This window comes from Muscardinus avellanarius, assembly GCF_963383645.1.
Source record: "Muscardinus avellanarius genome assembly, chromosome: 3".
Classification (NCBI taxonomy): domain Eukaryota; kingdom Metazoa; phylum Chordata; class Mammalia; order Rodentia; family Gliridae; genus Muscardinus; species Muscardinus avellanarius.
The window spans coordinates 165,553,272-165,577,586 of NC_137788.1; positions in this window are offsets into that span (position 1 = coordinate 165,553,272).

Sequence of the window (24,315 nt, forward strand, 5' to 3'; positions counted from 1 at the left end):
AGCAACTTCCAACTCCTTATCAACTACCGCCTTTATTCTCAACCCAGTCTGGCCTGCCTTCCACAGAGATAAGGTTAATTGAGATGCTCAGTTACTGAGTGGCCTCTGTTCTCTATGGCCAGCAAAGTAGAGCCAGCTTTCACTTCTGTAACTCCCCCATCAGAGTCCAGACCCTTAGTATGGTTTGTTTCCGGCACTCTCTTGATGCGCCAGCAGCACGGTTCCTATGGTGTGTGTTCTCTCTGGCTTGTGCGGCCGGTGTGCTTCTGGTGGTCTTTGACTGGGGGGACAGTGACAGAGATGGGGGATGCCCTGAAATACAGCTGAGACTGCACAGCCTCTCACTGTGCCCGTCAAGTGTGTGGTGCACGCGTGTCTAGACCCAGAAGCGCATCATAGCTTGAATGCCTGCATTACGCTGAAGGTTTGGGGCTTTGGATTGATCTTGTTTTCCTAGGCAGAGTTCCTGGAGATTTTCTTTTTAGTTATCAGGTCAAATTTGTCTTCTTTTTTGGAGAAATTGTTTTCTAGTACATAATTTCTTTTTGCCTAATATCCTGTCTGGCTGTGTATCTAGTGTTTTGAAAAGTGTTTGCCCATGAGGAGAAAAGTTCATAGAAGACAATGGGTTCAGGGTTGATAAAAAGCCTATCATCCATCCATCCTTAGAAGCATATTTCTTTTTGTTTCCTTTTCTGTGTGTGTGGATGGGGTGGATGAAGGCTACCTGAAAACTACTTTACTTAATTTTGTCTGCTTGTACCCAGAAAGTTTTTTCTGACCCTCAGAGGATGATGGTTGGACTTTGCTAAGCCCCGGAGGCACAAGTGTAGCAGTCAGGGTGATATGACTCCTTCCGTGGGGTCTCTGCAGTGGAAACGGTACCTCCACCGGGCTGAGTGATGGATGTCTGCCACGTTGTCACAGATACTGCTGTGCATGTTTCTTAAGCCATAAGATTTCACTCAGATACTTCTAATCTGCAGTGGCCACTTCAGAAGACCTTTATTGTAAAAGAAACTGTTTATCTGAGTGGCATTGTAGAGCAAAAAGAAAACAAAATCTAGACTGTTTGGTCGCTTTTTCTTTGATATACAGAAGAGATTTTATTTATTTTCTTATTTATTTGTTGTGATACTGCAGATTGAACTATTTTTTTTTTTAAATTTTAAACAGGGTCTGTCTAAATGCTCTGTCTGGCCTTCAACCTTCAGTCCTCCTATCTCAGCCTCTCAAATACTGAGATTTCAAGCGTATGCCATATACCTAGCAGGAGTAGGTTTTTAAATGCAGTTTAGGACTCAAATTTGCTTCACTAAAATCTTCTTTAGTTACAGCTAATGAGAAGTGGAAGGCACTAAGCAACAACTTTTTTTTTTTTTTTTTTTGTGGTACTGGGGTTCCTGGAAGCCCTCCTACCTCCAGGCTACACTTCCAGACCTATTTTATTTTTGGAAACAGGGTCTCTTAAGCCAGCACGGCTGGCTTTGAACCTGTGCGATCCTCCTGTCTCTGCCTCCCAAGCCAGACAAGCGTGCCCCACCACGCCCAGCAAGCAACAACTTTTAACAATATTCAAGATTGTCCATTGCTGACATTCCCACAGACTTCTACTATTTTGTTGACAGAAGCCAAGAATTGCAGACAAGCTCATAAATACGGAATTGATACCCAAATTACCTCAGTGCATGAACTTTGAAATTTGACTGTATTTTTTTTCAGAGACTTTAATACTCAAAATTTAAAAATTCTTGTAAGGTGACTATCCTACTTGTTTGAAGGACTGATTATTTTGCTAACTCGGGAGGTAATTTCTTTTTTATTTTAATTTTTGGGGATTGCTAAATGTGAGATCTTTGATCAGATGGCTTGATAAAATTCTCAGGAACCCACATTATGTCAAAAAACAGTGAGCTGGCACCCTTTAGTTTGAGAAATGTCAAGATCTTTTTTTTTTTTGATACATATAAACACTTTCTTTCCTCTTCTTACAGAAAGAAGATGCTTTTTATAAAAGATTGCTTCCTTTCTTTTTGTGTCTCACTCTCTTTTCTTTCCTGAGAAACTGGACATATTAACTAATCAAAAAAATCAGTTGTATGCACACCCAGCAATATTTAGTTCAAACAGTCAAAACTGTTTGAAAAGCAAAGAAATAGTTATCAAACTAGATTTTTTTTTGTGGACATGGAAAAGTCACTTTCTAGCATAGTCTTTGTTTCCATAGCAATGAGACAATAAGAGAAAGCTTCAATTTCAAAAGAAAACCTTGCCACAATTCAGGCTTTAACAATTAGTTTACCATAATACAAAACCAAAAACCATTTGTACACTATTTTGAATTGTTCAAGGCCAAGGTTAAATTGCTTTTAATGGTTTAAACTTCCCACACTGGTTTTGTGAGTTGTTCTCACAATTTCTATAACCTTTGAAAATTAAAAGTTATATGAATAAATTAGTATTGTTTTGAGTACAATGATAACAGCAATGTTCCTATTAGTAAAAAGTAGCTTTGGAATAGTACTAGTTGTACAGGAAAGTTGTGGCGGGTGTATAGTGTTCCCGTAGCCCCACATCTGGTCTTCCAGCTGTCAGTACCTCACATTGTGATGTGCCCGTGGTACAGTTGCTATGATACCATGATGAGTGGACTGGTTCTGATATGTGGGAATCAACTGGTGTGCACACTTAGTTTAGTGCCCAGATGCAGGACCAGGGTGTTGGGCCTTCACCACAAGATTCTGACCATAACTGAAATGAGGACAAGTCTACTGGGTCTTTGACAGTTTCTCAGACTTTCTTTTTGCCTCCATAGGTTTTTAAATCTTATTTGTTTGTGTCTATCTGTCTCTCTGTCTGTGTGTGTGTGTGGGGGGGGGGGGTAGTGGGAATTGGGACCAGGGCCTTCTGCCTCTGAGCTACAACCTGACCCTTTATATTTATTTATTCACTCTTATCATTTGCAAGCAGAGTTTTGCTAGCTTGTCTAAGACCTTGCTACGTCCCGGAGGCTGCCCTCTAACCTGCGATCCTCCTGGTTTAGCCTCCCACGTGCACTTTTATCCCCAACTCTCTTCAGGAAGGCTGCACCACACATTTTTAATAGTTATATTCTTTTGTTAGTTTGCAATCTATCTCGAGATCCCAACATCTCCTAAATAAAAATTTAAATGTTTTATACATTCTCTTTGGGTATAAAGTTCCATGTTCTAGTTTCATGTATCCACTTGGACAGTATCATACAGAATAGTTTCAGTGCCTCTGATCCTCTGTGATTTAACTATCCCCCCCCCCGAATATCCTACTGCTGTCTATTTCTCTACAGTTTTGTCATTTTCTGGGTGGCATAAAAATGAAATCAGCTAGAAGGTGGCTTTTTTCCGAGTCTAGTGTCTTTCACCTAGCAACGTGCACTGAAGAGCTACACGTTTCCGTGGCTAGATATCTCATTACTTTTTGACTACTAAATAGTATTCCTATACTGGGCCCAAAGTTTGTTTATATCCACCCCCCTATTAAAGGACATCTGGATCTAGTGTTAGGAATTTGGGGTATGGTTGCTATAAATATTTGCGTGCAGGTTTTTGTGTGGGCACAAGTTTTTGAATTAGTTGGGTCAATACCTAGGGGTGTAATCCCCAAGGCACATGATATCACCGTGTGTGGCTTTGTTAGAAAGTGGAAAGCCGTCTTCTACAGCGGCCGCACCACTGAGGCTGCCCCCGGCGATGCACGCAGGTTTCCTTTATCCTGTGTCTTCTCTGACAGTTGATCAGGCAGGGCCTTGGACTGTGGTCATTCTGGTAGATGTGAAGTTTCATCACCGTTTTCACTTGCATTTCCCTGGTGACAAGCGGTGCGGATCGCTTCTATAATTACGGATTCGCCGTCGGCGTGGCTTCTTGGGCTCCATTCTCTTCGTTGACGCATCAGCACCCAGCGTCTCTCTACTACAGCGAGAGGACACTCGGGGTCTACTGCACATCATAATCCTGGTTCTTATGTTGGAGGCTCTAGCAGGTCGTTGCAGGGCCCACTATACCTGACCAGCAAAGGACAGATAGTAGGAACTTTTGGAGACATGTAATCCTAAAAATAGGTATCGACTGCCACAGTTTGTATCTGAAATGTTTCCACAAAGGCCCATGTGCGAAGCCTTGGTCTGCAGGTCGGTGCTATTGGAAGGTGGTGGGCATCTTTTAGAGGTGAGGCCCAGTGGGGGCTGTCAGGTCATTGGAGGGAGCCTTTAAAGGAGTTGGTGGCATGCAGGTCTTCTCTCTTTCTTTTTCCAGCCACCCTGAGGTGAGTAGTTCCCTTTACCACTTAATTTTGCAGTGATCCATGGCCCAAAGCAAGAGCCCAGTGACCACGGGCTGAAACCTCTAAACCTGCGAGTCTCAGTAAGTAAGTGCATTTTCTTATTAAGTTCATTTACCTTGAGTGTTTATTACAACCATGTCAAGCTGACTGACATGCCGACTCACAACCCTCTCCAGGAGTAGCAGGCTTAACCAATTTGTCACAATTCCTCCTGCTCCTTTTCCTCTTGTAGCATTATTTTTCTCTTTAGTGTGTGTGTGTGTGTGTGTGTGTGTGTGTGTGTGTGTGTTTTGAACATTTAGTTTATTTTTAACTCTTCCTTAAATCACGCTGAAATAAATCACATGCTTCATAAATCTTTGAATTCATTTCAGATGAAATCCTAGCATTAGAATGACTATGTGAGATTCTTAGCAGCCTTTTAAAGGTTCTCTATTACACACATCCCCATCGCCTCTTCACACGTTGCTACCATGTTATTTCCTTTGTCGGGGGCTGAGAACGCTCCTGGCTCCACCTCCCCAGCCCCAGTGCCGTTCATCTCGCACGCTGTCAGCCCGCCGTGGCATCTGTGTGTGTGCAGATGTGTTTAATTTACTAGCAAGTCTGAACGTTTCCTATTATGCTTGAGATTGGTTTCCTAGAATAGTTTCTGTAAAGTACTCACTTGTGGCCTCGTGGCGATCATTTTCATCTGAGTCTCCATCACTGCAGCTTCTCGAGCCGTCTTCGAAACGTGTCCCTCATCCCAGAGCAAGACCAGGGCAGGGGTGTGGTGCAGGGCCTAGCTTGAGGACAGGCACCCCCCCACACCCCCAGATCGGCATGGCAGCCCCTCCAGGACGAAGTCTGCCTTGGGCTCCCTCTCCAGGTGTTTGCCTCTTCATTTGTGCAACAGGGAGTATCTTCTATGCTTCACAGTGTTGTTTAAGGGTGACAAGAAATGATATACATGATGGCTCTTTGCCCAAGACTGATGGTAAATGGAACCACTGTGTCAATCTTTCCTTTACTGTGAATAGGGGATTTATCCTTCATAAGGAGGCATGTTCCGTGGAGGGAAACAAAGCTGTAGTTAGTGAAGGGAGCTCAAGGGAAACCTTGGAATAAGAGGCAGGCAGCGGAATATATGTGGGTAGGAAACTTTTGTTTAAGGATTGGTTTGGAAGAGCATAGTCTCTCCCTATAAAACACTTCTTCCTTGCCCCCAGTAAGATTAGTTTGCAGTTGTTCACGGCCAGTCCACAACAGAGGGAACAGATCTACCCATATTTGTGACTTATCTCTTCTCAACAGACTCCGATGACCCAGCCATGAAGAGCATGACCAGACCTACAAGCTTCCAAGCAGGAATCTCAACACAGGTGAGGGAAACGACATGTTCAAGGTCAGCATCAATAGAGCACGGCTTCTGCAAAGGCCGGCTGATGAATTTAATGAGAAAACTAATGAGACTTAAGAGGGGGTTGAACACTAACACAACATGGCTTTCTCAAGTTTAAATTTTACAAGCCAACTGGAAAGATTTTATCATTTTTGAGAATATCAAAGGCATGGAAATAAGGAAAGAAAAGGTATTAGAAGTTGAAAGTAATTTTAGAAAATGAAAGAAGTAAATAATTAAGCCAATAAAAGTGGTAAAAACAAGCAGCAAAAAGAGAGATGATTGAATAATAATGGGAAAATTATCTGAGATAAAGTCTTGAGTCTGCAAATTGGAAAGACTTACTGGTTATCAAAGAGATTAATTTTTAAAAATCCATAAAAAGATGCCCAGATATACCTTTTTGAAATTCTGGTATTCTAAGTATAAAGACAAAGTTGCCTAAATTTCATTTGGAAAAAATGACTAAGTACTGGAATAAAAACGGCATCACACTTCTTTTCTCTGGCAGTATACATTAGTAACAGTGAGATAACATGTGTGTCTGGGTCTGGTGGTACTTGCCTATAATCCAGTTTTCTGGGAGGCTAAGACAGGAAGATCATGGGTTGTGAGGTCTCACAAACTTAGTAAGAACTTCAGTAATTTAGTCAGATCCTGTTTTAAAATAAAAAGAAAAAGGTCTAAGGCTCTAGCTTGGAGGTAGAATGTTCCAGGGTTCAATCCCAAGTACCAAAAAAAAAAAAAAGAATGTGTCTTCTTCTTTATGCAGTTGTGAACATTTCTGAAACAGATAGATAGACAGATAGATAGCATTATAATAAAACAAACTCAAGACCGGCGAGAAGAAACCAGCCCTCTCAATCCTGCAATATTTAAAACACACACAAAACAATAACTACTTTTGTGGAAAGCTAGTGCTGGGGATTTTGTTATTAAAACAGAAGATATTATTTAAAATTACATAAAGAAAAACAAATTTGCATCTACAAACTGACTGTTCAGGAAAAACTGATAGAGAGTATCACATATTAGATATATCCTAACAAAGTTACTCAACTTCAAGACGTGAGAAGCAGCATTTTTTTGTATTCATCAAATGATTAAATCATATTTAATGAAAAATTTTACAAAAGCATTACTGGCTTCACAGCTCAGACATATAAATGTCAATATTAAAAGCAGTAGAATAGCATGTTCAAGTTCTTATGAAAAGGATGTATGTTCAAAATTCTACTCCAAAACAGAGCCTTACTATACCTCTAGCTCTAGCAGGGTGCTGTACATTGCTTAAAGAAAGATGATTTTTTGGGTCTGTTTTCTAACTTTATTTTGAAAAGTTTTAATTCTCCAGAAGAGTTGACAACAATAACAAAACAACCACAACAACAGCCGTGCAATGACACTGGTGGGCCGTCCCTTGGTCGCATCGCTTCTTAGCATTTTGCTACATTTGCTTTCATATGAGATATATAGCCCTCGGGAAACAGTCCACCAGGCATCTCCAAAGAATGAGGACGTGCTCAGAAAGAGCATCATCAGGCTGAAAAGTCCAACAACGACTCACTAGCATTTTCCAATATATACAAAGTCCACTTACAAAATTTCACAATTGAGCCGAGCGTGGTGGCGCACGCTTGCAATCCCAGCATTCGGGAGGCTGAGACCGGAGGATCGCCGTTTGAGGACAGCCTCAGCTACTTAGTGAGGCCCTCTGCAACTCAGTGAGACCCTGTTTCAAAATAAAGAATAAAAACTAGGGCAGGGGTGTAGCTCAGAGGTCGACTGCCCCTGGGTTCCGTCCCCAGACCTGAAAAAAAATCCCAATTGCCTCAAATCCCTCAAAGCTATTTCCTCCAACTCAGAGCCAGTTGATGGGGTTGGCTGTGGTTTCCTTTGTCTGGACAGAGTCCCTACGTGTGTGTGTGTGTGTGTGTGTGTGTGTGTGTGTGTGTGTGTGTGTGTGTGTGTGAGATCAACCTTTTGAAGAGTCCAGGAGAGTTGTTTTAAACATTTTCTTGTGGATCCACACAGGTAGATCTAAAAACCCAGTTTGCATACTCAATCCTACAATGTGGCCCTTTCTGATACCACTCTGGGTAATGTTCCTAGATTGTGAATTTTGTGTGTGTGTGCAGTACCGGAGATTGAATACAGGGGCACTATACCACTGAGCTACCTACCCAACACTGTTTACTTTTTATTTTGAAGCAAGGTCCTACTAAATTGCCCAGGCTGGCCTTGAACCTACGATCTTCCTCCCTTTGACTCCATGTATTTGGGACTAATAGTGTGGGTCACTGTGTCCTCCCTGCTCTGTGCTCTGTAGAGCTCCTCTGTGGCCATCACTGGAGGCAGAATTTAAACCAGTGATTGGGAGATGAGGTAGAAGGCTGGGCAACACATTTGCCTTTGGAGGTCATTTGGTCCTTGGTGAAGGGTTTTGCTACTAACATCTCGTGGAGAAAGCCAGGGGTCCTACAGTGACCCCGAGACGCTCCAGCGGGCAGATCTGTGGCGCCTGCCTTCTTCCTCTCTTTTCTTGTTCCTGAGATGCTATGCTTCCAGGGAGATCTGGGCAAGTTCTTCTGCCATGGTGGCTATAAGTGGGGTTTCTGGCCTTGTGGAAGGCATATCCATCCCCACACAACCTGGGCCAGGCCAGGCGTTGGAGGTAGAGCTGAGGTAGGTCTTCTGTTAGGAGCATGGAAAGAGGCTTTCTCAAAAGGAGTCGTGGGAAGCGAGCGGAGCCTTCAGAAGCATCCCGTGGCCCTGAACCTGCATGGAGGAGACACCGGGCCCTTCTTCAGAGCACACCTGTCCCACACACGACCGCCAAAAGATGCAGCTTCCGCCACCTTTGCCCCGCGGAGGATCGATGTTTAGGCGTTCAAGTTCTAACATTTATTGCAAAATTAAACTTAAGCGGAACTGTCGACAATATTAACACAAAATGAAGCAAAGCAAGCACTATAAATAAAAGATCACCGTGAAATAAATGACAACTACAGAATTCACCGACAGAAATCCAGCTGGGTGAGAGCAACAGAAAAGCAGAAAGTCTTCCAAATTATTTAAATAAAATTCACAAAACGGGATTAAAAATAAGAAAGCTGGAGTAACCGAACATACATATTGATGTAAAATCTTAAGCAACGTATTCTAATTAATAAAATATTCCATTAGACAATACTAAAAGGAATGACCAATATCTGATTTATTCAAAGTAAATATAGTTCAATACTCAGAAATCTTCTAATGTTATTATTGAATACAATGCAATTTTAATAATATAATTGGCATATTTATATATATAAATATTATAGTTTCTGTAGATGCTGAAAAGATATTTTTTAGAATTTTGACTTTTTTTGTATACGTATGGTACTGAGGAATGAACCTAGGAGCATTCTGCCTCTGAGTCACACCTCCAGCCCCATTTTATTTATTTTTTTATTTTGAAACAGGGTCTCACTAGGTTGCTGAGATTCTTGTTAAGTTGCTGAGGCTGGCCTCGAACCTGCAATCCTGCCTCAGCCTCCCGAGTACTATTAGGATTACAGGCATGCGCCACTCTGTCCGGCTGGGCATTTATTTTTGATCAGTAGTTTTTGTGTTTGTTTGTTTTTGTTGACTTCGCGGACCATTCTTTTACTGCTGCTGATTAGCTGAAAGTTTTGCTTGTGGGTTTATTTCATCAAATTCAATTGTTCTCTTCATTTTTTTCTTCTAATTTCTTTGGGTTGATTATATTGCTATTCTCCTGGATTCTTGAGTGGAAAGCTTGATTTGATTTAGTTTTAATCTGTCTTTGAATCTAATCAACACTTGTTCCGCGGGCGCCTGGTGGTGCCCTTTCATCCCCCGGGATCGCAGACACAGCGCTCCTGTGTAATATTCGGTTACAGTTGGCTCGCGGTTTCTGCTTTTATTTGATTTTGTCACTAAAAGGTATGCAAATGTTTGTCTTCTTTATTGTTTTCTGATTTTATTGCTTCATGAATGTGGCTGTGGTTTAGATGCTAGAAACCTCTGGAACTTTGACAGCTGCCTTTGTGTTTTGGGATCGGATTCGTTTGTTTTGAAATTATGCATGTGCCTGGAAAGCAAGTACTTTCTCTCATAAACGAATGTAATTCTGCAGATTGTGAACTCAAATCCACCCCATCCTTAAATATCCGACTCCTTGCTCTCTCTCTCTGACTCCTTTAAGTGGCACCATGTGGACTCCCGCCGTCCTCTACTCGGACGCTGCACTGGCCAGGCTGGAGCACCGTCCCGCGGGCAGCCCGAGGCCCCTGTCGCCTCAGGGCCCGCCCTTGGCGTCTGCATGAGGGCGACTCCCCAGAGGGTGGTGCGTCCAGGAGGGAGGGTGTAGAGCCCCTGCCAGCCTGGTTCCCGCGGTGGCTTCTCCTGTGCCTTCATTATCATTTGTCCTTCTCTTACAAATATTCTAGCCTTTCTACCACTCGTGGGGAGAGGGAACTGGGGAATGATCCCTTTCTACCTCCAAGCTACAAACCAAAGCCCTTTTTATTTTTTAATCTTCAACCAGTCTCACTAAATTGCCGAGGCTGGTCTCAAATCTACGATTCTCCCACCTCAGCCTCCCGAAAGCTGTGGTTTCTTTCAGGCACGTGTGCCACACCACACCCAGCTAACTTTTCTACCATTTTAAATTGCTTCCAGCAGGAAGGGCTTTTGGGGGTCACCGTACACGGGTGAATCCGCCACAACGATCTAAAGAGGGGATTTTTCTCTGTTTCTAAAAATTTAGAAGCATGAAACAGAGTGATTTCATATAGCCACCAGCAGGGCTCACAGGACCTGCGCCTCCTCTGCGCATCCTGCGGGCCCGCCCTCTGCGCCTTCCCCTGCACACAGCCCCCTCCTCTCCGTGGCTCAAGGAGGGCAATTCGGGGAAACACAGTTTGTCTTATATGGAAATCAAACTCACCAGCCCCTGGCTTTACCAGTAGAGCTTCAGAATTATCTACTTCTTAAACATAAAATTGCTTTTCCAAAAACACATCTCCTGCCCAGTGTCACAGTGAGTACCCATAATTTCTCCAAGTTCCTTTATTTGTCGTCCACCGTTAGCTTTATCCATTTCTCTAAGATGGCACCTAATGTGCTATTCACTTTTCTGACTTGACGTTGGTAAGCATTTTCCCAGCGTGAGCTGAAGGATCTCTCCAGGTGGTAAACGTAGATCCTATTAGTGCTTTTCTTATATGAGTAAACCGTGGGCCACTTGTATGGTTGGTGCTTAGGTTGGATCTGTTTGGTCTGACATTTGAAGACACACTGCCATGAGCATTCTCGCACGCCTTCCCCTCTGAGTTATTGTTAATTACTATTATTTGGTACTGAGGATCGAGCCCCGGAAATTCTACCCCTGAGCGACACCCCCACTTAGGCCTTCTTATTTTGAAACAACGTCTTCCTCAGTCTCTGAGGCTGACTCTACCCTCCGGCTCAGCGCCCCGCGCGCTGGGGTCACGGTGTGCACCACCTGGCCCATCCCGCGGTCTCCCTCTGAATTGGGCCTTGTTTCCCAAGGAAGATGCCCGAGAAGGGGAGAAGTTACACTGTCAGCTGCGCAGAACTTCAACCTTGGTGCAAATTTTCCCGGTCCTAAGGGCAACACACACTCTTACCTGGCACACTGTGAATCCTGTCCTGATTCTCTTATCAATCCTGTGCTAAGAGGTTCGTGGCAGACTTTTTCCAGAAAAGTCTCATGCTGATTCTGGTTGTTGAACTAATTTTTCTTATGCTTTTGAGTTTACCAAGAATTAACTACTAAAGCATTACGTTGAGAGCTGTTCTGGATAGAGTTTAGTGTTTCCTGTAACAATAAAATCTAACTTTATTTTTCTCTCTTGGAGGAACCAGTTGGTAAGCACCATTTCCCGAATGACGCCTCCGCTCTCTGCTAACTGGAACCGTTTCGCGCACCCACCTATGTGCACGGAGTCAGAGCCCGTGCTTCTGCCTGGTGCTGTTCTACTTCTGTGCTGAGTACTCCTTTCATACTTAGAGCTTCCTAACAGACTTTACTGTATACACAAGTTGTGTATCATTTTTTTCTTCAAATTTTGATTTTCTATTGTCCAGTGAACCTTAAAATAATTTTGTAAAGTAAAAACTCCATATTATATTGCAGAGAGTTTAAATCAGTCAATCGTTTAAATTAATCTTGTTCATGGAAAAAATGACAATTTTTTATCGTATAAATCAACCCTGTCAATACTCTTTAACTTCTGGCTCTGATAACATGTCCATTTTTAAACTCTGGTCATGAAAATATATTAAAATATTCATCTTAATGTTCTCATATTATTTTACTTTATACATTTCCCTTGAAAAATCATTAAATTTGTATTTAATCTGGGCCTTGTTTGTTACAAGGATAACAGGACCATTTACATTTTAAAATGATTTTTAATACAATAAATTGTGCTTTGAGGCCTCACCTATTTTGTTCTCCCCAGATCTGTAAAGCTCCTAGCCATGTGGGGCATTCCTGTGTCTCGCTTCGGTCCCAGCACGTGTCTTTAGTTCTTTGTGCTACTGTATTTGTTATTGCCTTATTGCTGGTGATTGTACTCAGGACCTTGTACCACATGCAGCCCCTGAGCTAAACTCACTACTACTCTCAGATTTTAGAAGATCTGAATGCAGGCCACCGCGTCTGAGCGCCCGGCAGCCTTGTGTGCGGGCAGCGGTGGGCAGATTCGAGGCAGCTCTTGGGTCCCCCTCTTCTCAGTCCCTTGCTCCTCACCCATCCTCCCTCAACTCCTGCCATGGTTGCTCTAGCTCTCTGTCACAACTTGGCATGCCCACAAGGCTTTCTTTTCTGCTACGAGTATACATATTTAAAAAACGTAACTTTCTGGGTTCACAGTGGTTCTCTCTCACAGTGAATTCAGGCTGACACATCCACGTACGCACACAGCGTCTCTTCTTGTGTTTCCCTCCCTGCCTGTCTCTCTCCCCCCTTACAAATAAATTTTGAATCAGATATGTTATTAAAAATAAAACACAGCCAATTTGATATAAGCAGAGAGAAGTTGCTAGGATCTAAAAATAGCAAAGCATACGAGGCAGGTCAGGAGCCTGTAATGGCTGCCTGGAGCCTTGGGGCTCTTTTAATGGCGTGTGGGAGCGTTTAACAGTTGAATTGCAGGGGAAAAGGAGCCTCAACTTCCAGTGTTTACAAATTTCAGTGTGGTAACCATTTCTGCCATGGTTGATTTCAGGTGCCAAGGGGCCACCCCAGTGCCCAGAATTGGAAGGATGAGCATGGTCGGGCCCGTGAGTCCTTGCACACCTTCTGCTGCACACCCTCGGGTTAGAGAGAGGACCTGTGTGCCAGCTCTAGGCGCAGTGTTGGTCCACCGAGGGGGGGGGCGAGCTTGGGTTGAGCCCCTGTATAAAATGAGGGTCTCAGAGCTCCCATCAGATGGGAAGGAAATCACCAATGGGCCAGTGTCGAGGCCCAGGAGATCGCTGGACCTTAGAGGACGTGTTAGAGAACCAGACTCAACTGTCAACATCTATATCCAGGGTGAATGGACAGAGAAGGGCAATAGAAGAGAGAAAACAGAGTCCCCATTGCAATGGGCTGAAGAACACTGAATGTGTTAGAGCCCATGGGCTTATAATAAAACCTTTAAAAAGTATGGAACACCAAGGAATGCAGAAAACAATTCATATTCCTGAAAACAGATGTAAAGAGTCAATGATTTGTTCTACTCTCCTGTTCAGACTGTGTTCAGAGTGAGTCCATCCAAGGACTCCAGGTAACGCATCGATTAGGATGACCATTTTGGCTTCCCTAATAAAGAACATCTGAGGAGCCATTATTGATGTCACCTACACCAGTAGTTACAATTTGATGGGACCATCGGGAGAAACCGACTGAAGTTACATGTGAATAAAATGACCAGCGTTTACTCACAAAAAGAACGACACCAGGAGGGGAGCACCCCTTGGGCTGCTGCCACAGACACTTTACAGCCCATTCATGATGCATCTGCTTCCCCAGTGAATTGTATGTGTGACCACGCCTTTGGGTCTGATGGGCATATTGTAGAAAATTAAAAAGAGAGAAGAACAAATTAAATGCAGTCAGCCAAATCTAAAACGTGGGATATCTTACAGAACACAGGCTCGTGTTTCCTTAATGGAGAAATTACACAAATAAAATGAAAAGAATCAAGGGTCTGCCATAGATTAAAGTAGACTAGGAAGGCCTTGACTTAGTTTCTGACCGTCGTTGTTTTTATTGGTGCAGTATAATCACACAGTGGGACTGAGCTCAGGGTGATGGAGGAATCCTACACACAGCACACATGAGCCCTTCCCAGCTCCTACAAAACTCCCTCTCCTCCCTCCCTCTTCTTGCAGGACACTGTGCTCAGCATTGATAAATCTGCGTGAGGACATTTGTCCTTTGGGGTGTTTCCCTCTTCTAGTCTTACATGAGTCTGTAGAGCTTCATTCCTGCAGAGTCGCGAGGGGACTCCTCTTCCGACCGTTCCCTCCTCGAGGGTTGCTCCTGTCCCTTATTTTTTGGCTCTGGGTCTCTTTCTCTCACTCCAGCCCTCCACTTTCCCTTCACAAATACCCTGTGTTGCTTTGGGATCACCCAGCAGCCAGGAAAATCTCCCTCTATCCCAGAGGCTTATTTTATTCACATTTGCAGACTCCCTTTTGCCACATGAGGAAGAGTCACAAGATCTGGGGACTCAGATGTGGATGACTTAAGCGGCCATTATTCAGCCCACCACAGGCCTATTGAATACATAGTGCAGTCTGACTCTGTAAGCCAAGAAATCAGAAACAAGGCTAAACAGAAAAAAAAGGAAAGAATTTTGTTCAGGTGCAGAATGGATTTATCAGCCAAAAATACAGGCTCCGTTGAGATGCCACGCAAGGTGGGAAAGCAAGGGCTGCCTCGAGGTTACACCGGCGATTCTTTTATGACAAATAGGTTGAAGATGGACATGCGGTTTCACTTTTTTCTTTTCTTTTCTTGGGTGAGAGCTGAGCAGGACAGAGGTTAGTCCGCTAGTTGGAAACTGGGTGGCTAAGTCAGCCGGTCATAAATTTTGTCAGTCCATGGAACGTTTATGTCAAAAGACAAACTGATCAATTGGTAATTTCTCAACCCATCTTGCTAAATGCTATTGGGTTCTGGAACATTGTTCTTTAATGGATTCCATTCCTAAAATGATGCTTTTGTGACAACTTAACCCTGCCGGTAAAACCGCTAAGACTTAGATGGTCATTTTTAAGCCTCTTTGACCATTCCACAGCCATTTTGGTTTTGGGGTCATCTATCCACACAAAACAATTATGGGGGGAGAGAATGATGAGTTGATTGTGAAAATTTGAACACTAGCTATTCGATAGGACTAAGTGATTTCTGTTAAGTTCGTTGGGTGTGATAAGGCATTTGGTTATATTTTTCAGAAATTCTTATTGTTTAGAGACACATGCTCAGTATTTACAGGCACAGTGATAGGGTGTTGGGGATTTTCTTCAGCTACTGCAGAGCGGCCATGTATTGAGAGCTGTTGAGTCTAGGTAATGCGTGTGTGAGGTGCCTAGGCCAAGCATGTTTTCCCTGGAGAGAGAAGAGCTACTTTAGAGGTAAAAGGGGGCATGCAGAAGGGAAAAGACAATATATGCTGTTTTTACAGAGAGGGAGAAGAATTCCAATCCCAAATCCCCTCCTCCTCCTCCTCCTCCTCCTCCTCCTCCTCCTCCTTCCTCCTCCTCCTCCTTCAGACTCTTCTCCCTATGTCGTCGTCGTCGTCTTCTTCTTCTTCTTCTTCTTCTTCTTCTTCTTCTTCTTCTTCTTCTTCTTCTTCTTCTCCTCCTCCTCCTCCTCCTCCTCCCCCTCCTCCTCCTCCTCCTCCTCCTCCTCCTCCTCCTCCTCTTCCTCCTCCTTCTTCTTCCTATGATATTAGGAATTGAATCCAGGGACATTTTACCTCTGAGCTATACCCCAGTTGTTTTTTTTTTTTTCAATTTTGAAATAGGGACTAGCTAAATTGCTATGTTTGGCCTTGAACCTGCCATCCACCTGTCTCAGCCTTTTAAGTACTGGGATTACAGGTGCACCATCACACCCGGCTTGCCTTCTTTAAGCAGGTGTGTGAGTGAACACCGGAGCTCAGGATTCAGTCTAACATCAGGTAGCAGACGTGGTGCAGATGGTAACATGAGTGAGAAAAAGTGACAATTTTTAATTTTGAAAAGATAAGGCTAACATATTGTTTTTACTTTGTTGTTTGTTTTGTTTTGAGATGGAGGTCTTGCTATGTTGCCCCGGCTGGTCTCAGATGCCTGGATTTAAGCATTCCTCCTGCCTCAGCCTCCCAAGTACCTGGGACTTTAGATGCTTGCCACCACATCCGGTTTAATGCTCTTTTTGATAAGTAAGAATGATCCTGGAGTGGATGTAAAAAAAGGAACAGTAAGATATGGCAGAAGGGTAGTGGAAAGTGGACTCAAAATGGTCCCGTGTGCCCCTGGGGGAATGTCAACCACCCCAGAACATTACACAGACCTCAAATGGGGTAAAAGCCAAGCATGCTCACTCGGGAGACATGTCTATGAAGCAAACTTCCCACCTGAGCGGGGCATTTGACATCTGGATCCTGGGAGGCCCAGGTTTCTCAGGAATGGATCTTGCCACCATGCCTGCCTGCCAAGGCCTGGGGTCCCTTCCAAGCAATAAAATTATAGGTGTGAAATACATCTGAGCTATTTTCTCCAAAACATATCACTGAAATCACAAGAGGATGCAGAAGATGACTTCCTCCCATTGAAACAGCTGAAACAAAAGTGATAAAAATAAATTCATGCTTAAAATACCCCAGAAGTGGTAGGACAACAAGCTATCATTACTAGGAATCTGGCCTGCAATTACAGACTCCCAAAAGGCTGCAAATTGCCAGCGTCTCCACCAGTTTCGCATCTTACCACCATTTATTCTACTTGCAGATGCGAAGGCTTACCAGAGACGCTCCCATACCACAAGGTGCCCTGTGAGTGCCCCTCACTCCAGTGCGCGCCCCTCCCTGAGGCCTTGCATGCTCTTATATTGAAATCCATTCGTTTTTATGGGAACAGTAAGGAAGTTGTTGGGACGTGCTGCACGTTAGCTCCATGACTGGTAATTGTCAGGTATTGGTGTTGGTGTGCTCACTCCATTAAGAACCTGTACGGTGACTGGAAATAATGTCAAACAGAAAAATGCCACGTATCACACTAACTACAGGGCATGGAGTGCTGGCTGAGCACAACTTGGTTTTCTGGTTTGGTTTTTATAGCCATCTTTGTTGGCATTTTCCTTTTGTCTATATAGCAAAGAGAGAGAACAGAAGGGAATTCAAGTTTAAGAGACTGCCTTCTTTCTTCCTTCCTCCCTCCTTCCTTCCTTTCCCCTTTTTTCCTTCCCTCCTTCCTTCCTTCTTTCCTTCTCCTTTCTTCCTTCTTTTAATCTGTCCTCCCCTCCTTGAGATTTAACCTAGAAAGCTATACCCCAGGCCCATTTCCCTTTTGAAAGAGAGACTTACTAAATTACCAGAAGCTGACCTTAAACCTATGTTCCTCCAGTCTCAGCTTCTCAAGTACTGGGATTACAGGTTTGTACCACCACACCTAGATTCCTCTTCCTCCTTTCCCCCCTCCCCCTCCCCTCCCCTCCCCCATCTCCTCCTCCTCCTCCTCCTCCTCCTCCTCCTCCTTCTTCTTCCTGTACCAAGGATGAAACCCAGGGACATTCTACCTTCAAGCTACACCCTCAGCCCTATTTTTCACTCTTTATTTTGAAACAGGGTCTTACTGGGTTACAAATGGCCTTGCTAAGTAGCCCAGACTGTCCACAAACTGGGATCCTGCTGTCTTAGCCTCTCAAATGCTGGGATTCCGAGCATGCGCCACCACGCCTGGTCCTTATTCTTATTCTTATTCTTCTCATTCTCATTCTCATTCTCATTCTCATTCTCATTCTCATTCTTCTTGTCTTCTTCACTGGGGATAAATCCTGGCCTCTGAGCATGCTGGGCAAGTGCTCTGCCATTGAGCCACACCCTCTGTCCATATTTCCTGAGAATAGGATATAACAGAAACCCCCGAAAACTGGTGACATTGCACACTTTGAATATTTTGCATGAAGCCCCTTTGCATCTTTGTGGGCCCTACGCTTGGGCTTTGGTTTTGCATTTATCCTGGTGGTCAGTTTGCCATGTGTGTAGGGTAAATCAGTTTTCAGGACCAGATCTGTGGTATGTGATGTTGCACCCTCTCGAGGTAAGAACATCTTAAGATGTCTAAACTCACAGCTCTCTCCAGGAACATACTGGCCTCAAGGGTCGCTGTGCGGCTCCCCTGACTGCAACACGGAGCTGTGGAGTGAGAGGACCTGCTGAGTCAGCTCTGACTGGGCACCATCGCGGTGTAGATGTGGATGACAGAGGAGGCAGGCCAGGCCGCCGTGAGCCACGGCCATGGAACAGGCTCTCTGCTTATTGTCTCTGTGCTCACTTGGGGTTCTTCTAAATGACAACCCCAGGATGGGTACTTGTCTGGCTGGCCTACTTGATAATTTGTTAACATCATCCACAGTGTCAGGACAAGGTTATTTGGGTGGGTTTCATCTTATTGCATTTTCAATTTTATTTTAAGGTGAGCTTGCATTCCTTTTTTTTTTATTGGTGCACTGCAGTCATACATCTCAATGGAGTACAAGATGGTGGAGGCATACATGCACACATCACCCAGTTAGGACTGACCCAGTTCCCTCCCCATTCCTCCCCCTCCCTCCTTCTCATGCTTGGCTCAGTGATTGACTTTGATATGTTTGTTAAAGTCCATCATGAACATTAGAGACTTTCCCTCTTCCCCCTCCAGTCCCCTCAGTTAGGTCGCCTTATTTGCTCATCTATAGACTCTCCCTCTTCATCTACAGTTCCTCCTATGACCCATTTTCTCCCTAGCTTTCGCATATTAGGGAGAGCATCGGATTTTTTATTAACTAACTGACTAATCTTACTTAGCATGATGTCCTCCAGTTCCATCCATTTCCCTGTAAATGATGTAATTGTGTTTTTATTTATAGCTGAGTAAAATTCCATTGTGTGCATATCCCACAGGTTTGTAATCCCTTCATCTGTTGATGGACATCTTGGCTGGTTCCATAGTTTGGCTATGGTGAACTGTGCAGCTATGAACATAGATACACATGCATTATTTTGGTAGTTTGGTTTCCATTCTTTTGGGTAGATACCCAGAAGCTGTACTGCTGGATCACATGGTAAGTTCATTCCCATTCTTCTGAGGATCCTCCATACAGTTTTCCAAAATGGTTGCACTAATTTGCAACCCCACCAACACTATATTAGAGTTCCCACTTCTCCACATCCTTGCCAGCATTTGTTGTTATTTGTGTTTTGAATGGTTGCCATTCTAGTTGGAGTTAGTGAAATCTCAGGGTGGTTTTGATTTGCATATCTCTGATTGCCAATGATGATGAGCATTCTTTCTTGCATTTATTGGCCATTTGCATTTTTTCTTTCATGAAGTGTCTATTTAGTTAACTTGCCCATTTTTTGATTGGGTTGTTTTCTTAGTTCTGAGTTTCTTGAGTTCTCTGTATAGTCTATATATTAGTCTTCTATCAGAGGAGTAGGTGGTAAAAATCTTTTCCCATTCTGTTGGCTCACTGTGTACCAAGAGGAGAGACAGATGACACCAGCTATCCAGGTGGTCCTGCATACCTGGACACCACTGTGGCTTCTGGGGTCTTTGTGGAATCAAGCCCGTGCTCTCTGCACTGCTGTGTGAGGGGCATGTATGAGACCAGCTATGCTTTCCATATTTTGGGTGCAGGGTAGCCCTTAGAGTTGGCACTGTGGCTGCTACTCTCAGTCCCCATCCAATTGAACAATTACTGCTACCTCACAGGGAGAACCGTACGTTCATCCATACATCATGGCCTCAAGGCTGTTTTCATAAAATTAGTCACATTCTGATGAAATTAGCATGCACAGTGTGACTGAGTCCCTGTGCTCAAATCCCAGGAACCCCTGGCATGGCACAAATTCTTTTCTGGAGGGAAGTGGGAGTACTGGGGATTGAACCCAAAGGCATTCTGCCTCTTAGCCATACCTCAAGCTCTATTTTACTGTTTTTACTTTGAATCAGGGCATCAGTAAGTTACAAAGGGCCTTACTAAGTTGTGGAGGCTGGCCAGGAATCTGTGATCCTCCTGTCTCAGCCTCCCAAGTACTAGGATCATAGGCTTGCTCTATCAAGCCTGGCTAGACGGCATACGTGCGTTTCCAATGGGCATTATCTCTGAGGCATGCAGGCACTGGAAGCTAAAGGCAGGTGTCTACCACAGGCCCCCTCAGTGCCAGACACTTGGCACACACCGTTTTATTTGTTCCTCCACCTGGTGCTCTGAGATCTGCAGCCGATGCCTGCATGGCTCCCTCAGTATCCTCTCCTGCAGAGGACAGAAGGCTGGAGCCCGTCTTCCCCACACTGCACTGCAGCAGGGACACCCAATAGGATTCATATTTCCAACCACAAGTCTGAGCCAGTTTGGAGGACAAAGCGGATGTGGACGCTGCCCTCCAGGTCGACTCACCGGCAGGCCTGGTCCTCAGACAGCGGGTCCGCCAACGCCAGTGCTCCGGCATCCTGTCACTTGTGGATGCTGACAGGCAGGGCTGGGCATCCATCTGGCCTGTGTTTTGCTTCCCTGTGGATCAGCAGGTGCCGCACAGCTGCATCTCTGTGCAGGGGCTTCCTGCTCCAGCATCGCAGCGAACACCACGCTTCCTGAAGCACCAGCTCCCTGAGGGCCAGTTCCGCAGTTCTGGGCATCAATCCCAGCCACTCTGGCTCTGCCAACAGTTCTCTTTTCTCCCTTCCTTCCTCCCTGTATATGCTAGGGAGATCAGTAGTAATATGTCTGTGCATTGGCAACGCATTATTTAACTCTCCTTCCTCGTCCCTTCTCTTCTCCACATCTCAGGCCCTCCCACTCTCCCACTGCTTTCTCTCCTCATTTCTCCAAGGTCCGTATGCTCCTGTTTGCCCTCTAGCTTTCACATATGGAAGAAAAGGATCCGACCCTTGGTTTTCTGAGACTGGCTGATCTCACTGAGCCTAACATTGTCTAGTTCGACCCATCCCTCTGCGAATGACTTAATGCTGTCCTTTATGGCTGGGGAAATTCTGTTCTGCTTATGCACCGCAGCTTTCAAATTCACTCATCTATGGATGGGCACTTGGGTTGCTTCTAGAGTTTTGCTATGAACACGGGTGTCCATGTTGGAACAATGTCAAGGAGCGGTTTAGCTTACTCACACGGCACTCCCATTTCTAGCCTCTTGCAGAACCTTCATGCTGAGCTCCATAGGAGCTTCACCAACTTACAATCTGCAAACAATTCTATAAGCAGTCAGTTGTCTGCATGGAATTCCTCATGGCTTTAGATAGTGAAGATAATTTTTCCTCTGAACTGACTGATAAGAATAGGAATTAATATTTTGATTCATAAATGATACAATTAGGATTCAGTAAGCTTAAGAATAAACAATAAGTGTCAGTGGATGAGTTATTATTCTATTAAAGAAATAGAATATCTAAAAAGAAAATATGTAGCTAAAAATATTAGTCACATGCAAGCAGCATATCAGACACAGTTTAGGAAAGAATCAGTGCTGAGTGCTATGTGCAAGTGTGTTTCTGCCCCTGAACTCCATCGTGAGGTATGATTATAACGCACCAATAAAAAAAGAGGGGATGGCTGCAGGAAGAAATGTCTAAACAAAATACAACACAGAGGAGAAAAAGCCAGAAAATACAAAACAGCACGAGTGAGGTACTAGGAGATAAATTTTAACATACATCGAATGAAGTCCCAAAGGAAAAGGAGAAAGGGGCAATCATGTTTAAAATGGTGTGATTCTTTCAGAATTCATTAGAATATTGTTTCTTAGATCCAGGAAGCACTAGTCGTGGGGGAGACTCATTAATAAAATTATTCAAAGAAATGATTCCCAAAGATAAAGGGGGAGAATCTAAAGCAGAGTTAAAGTAAAAAATTATTAGACTCAAAGCAGACTTCTCAAACTCCAACTGGAGAGTGAAATTGGCGGACAATATCCCATGGTTCATGGTTCTGCAAGTAAACTTGTCCTGGTACAGGATCACTCTCATTAACTGACATCTTTTTATGGCTGTCACCATGTCTAAATGTTTACTGTCTTGCCGTGTAAGAAAAGTTAGCTGATCTCTGGTAGAGAGGATGGAATTCTGTGAAATGGAAGAGGTAGTGGAAAACCCAATACAGTGCTAAACAATGGAGATGATGTTTGCATGTGAACAGACAAAATTGCAGAGAGTAGCTCCCACGTGAAGGAACGGAGACCCAGGCAGTCAGTCATTGCACCAGCTTTCTTTTGGGAACCGATTTGTCGTGTGTAAGGTACTTAAGTACAAAGTTCTTAAACTCATCTCCATTGCCACCCCACCTGCGTGCCTGAGTGAGGGCATTCACGGGTGTCCTGTTGTTGCACAGAGGTAGTTGAGGCTTTCCAGACTCTGTGATCTGTTTGATTGTCCAGCTGGCAGGATTACCTGGCCAGGCCCTGAATGTGTGAGAACCGAGGTCCATTTGAAAATATGTAAATTTGCAGTACTTAAGCTTGAATTATCTACACAGGTGAAACAAATTTGAATAATGGGAGTGTTGTTAGCGATGTCTTAAGCGGGTTGATTTTCTTTTTCTTTTTTTTTAGGTTTTGCTTTAATATAGGATGAGTTATAAAAATTACTGAGTCAGTGGTCTGATCTGCCAGTCTCATGGTTTTCCCCCCGTGACAGTGACTGCTGTCAGCCATCTTTACAAGATGGCTTTCTCAGAGAAACACTGATCTTGCAGACACACAGGAGAACGCGCCGAGGGAAGGGTAGCTCTAGTGTTAGCACAAGAGTGCTGGTGCCTGACCGCCCTCCGCCTCTTAGCATCTCCAGGGTCAGAAGAGCTTCTGGCTCTTGTTGGTCAGCTTTCAGTTTCTGTGACAAAAGATCTGAGGGAAATCAACTTTCAGGAGGAAAAGGTCTGCTTTTGGGTCACAATTTCAGAGGTTTCAATTTGTAGGTGGTCGGTTTGCGGCTTTTGACCTGTGGCGAGGCGGAACCTCATGGCGAGAGGCATGTGTCAGAGCGAAGCTCCTCGGCTCATGGTGCCACGAAGTGAGAGCAAGACAGGAAGGGGCTGGAGTCCTGGCATCTCCTGCCGGGCACACCCCCAGGGACCGAGCTCCTCCGAGTGGGGCCTGCCTACAGGTGTTGCTACCTATCTGAGGGCCACAAGCTGGTGACCAAGCCCTTAACACACGGCCCATGCCACAGAACCGGGGTTTCTAAAGTGCAGTCAGGGCTAAGTACTAGCTTTTTGTTTTGTTTTGCTTTTCATGGAGAAGAAACGAGGAAGTTCAGAAGAAGCCTCCTCACATGACTGCTGACCGTGGCTCTGCTGTCTGGTCATCGGTCCCTCCCCCACGGCCGGCAGACTTGCCCAGAGATGCCAGTTTAATTAAAGAGGCCTGCGATAACTTGCCTGGTGTTTGCCCCCTTTGCGACCCCCAACTCAATTCCAGTGGATCCCCTCATAACTGAGCAGAATGGTCCACACAGTATTAGACATCACCTCATGTAAGGATATAACCAACAGCACAATGAACTGGAATTTCTGTCTGATTTCATTGATGTGTTTATTCATACCTATACTCTTTTACATTTGCATGGAATATGAAAATGTATGCATTTTCTTGAAAGTTCTTAATTTTTAAAGGGAATCATCACTCTCACATCCCATTGCCCGGTGCTGCGCACAGCCAGGTGGCTCGGCTCCCTGGGAGGGACAGGAGACAATGGGGTTGGGTAAGGAGACCAACAATACAAGGTCCGAGTCGCTCCCCACGAGTGCAACAGAGATACAGAGATGGGAATTGCTCACAGGACAGACAAAGGCCGAACAATTCTCCAGAGCACTTACAAACCAGGGATTGGCCTGTTCAGGGCTGGAACTAATCCGAGGGGAACTAATTCCTCTTGGTGGTGGGCTCCGTTAGATACAGGGCAACAGCCCCGTTTGATAGGTAGCTATGGACATGAGCTCTGAAGTGACTTATACTGGGTGGGGAATAGTACAGCTTCCCCATCTCTAAGGAGCAGTCATGAGAACTGCGCACAGCATCTACATGAACCTTAATCCCAGGAGCAGAAATGGCCCAGTTAAAGGGCTGACCTGAAGGTTCCCCACATCTCTGGATGGTTTAGAACAATTGCTTCATGAGACACAAGAGAAGAAACTTTTAAAATGATGGTATTTAGATGGCTTGTGCAAGGCTGCGCACCACTGTCCGGGGAATGTTCTGGAGAGGAGTGTGGAGTGTGGGATAGTGCTGTTTTCGATTTCATGGAAACCACATGCACTGCACATCAGAAAGCCGGGTGCTGGTCTTTGTCTGTAAGTGACGAAGGCATTCTGAAGGCAGGGTTATCGGTCT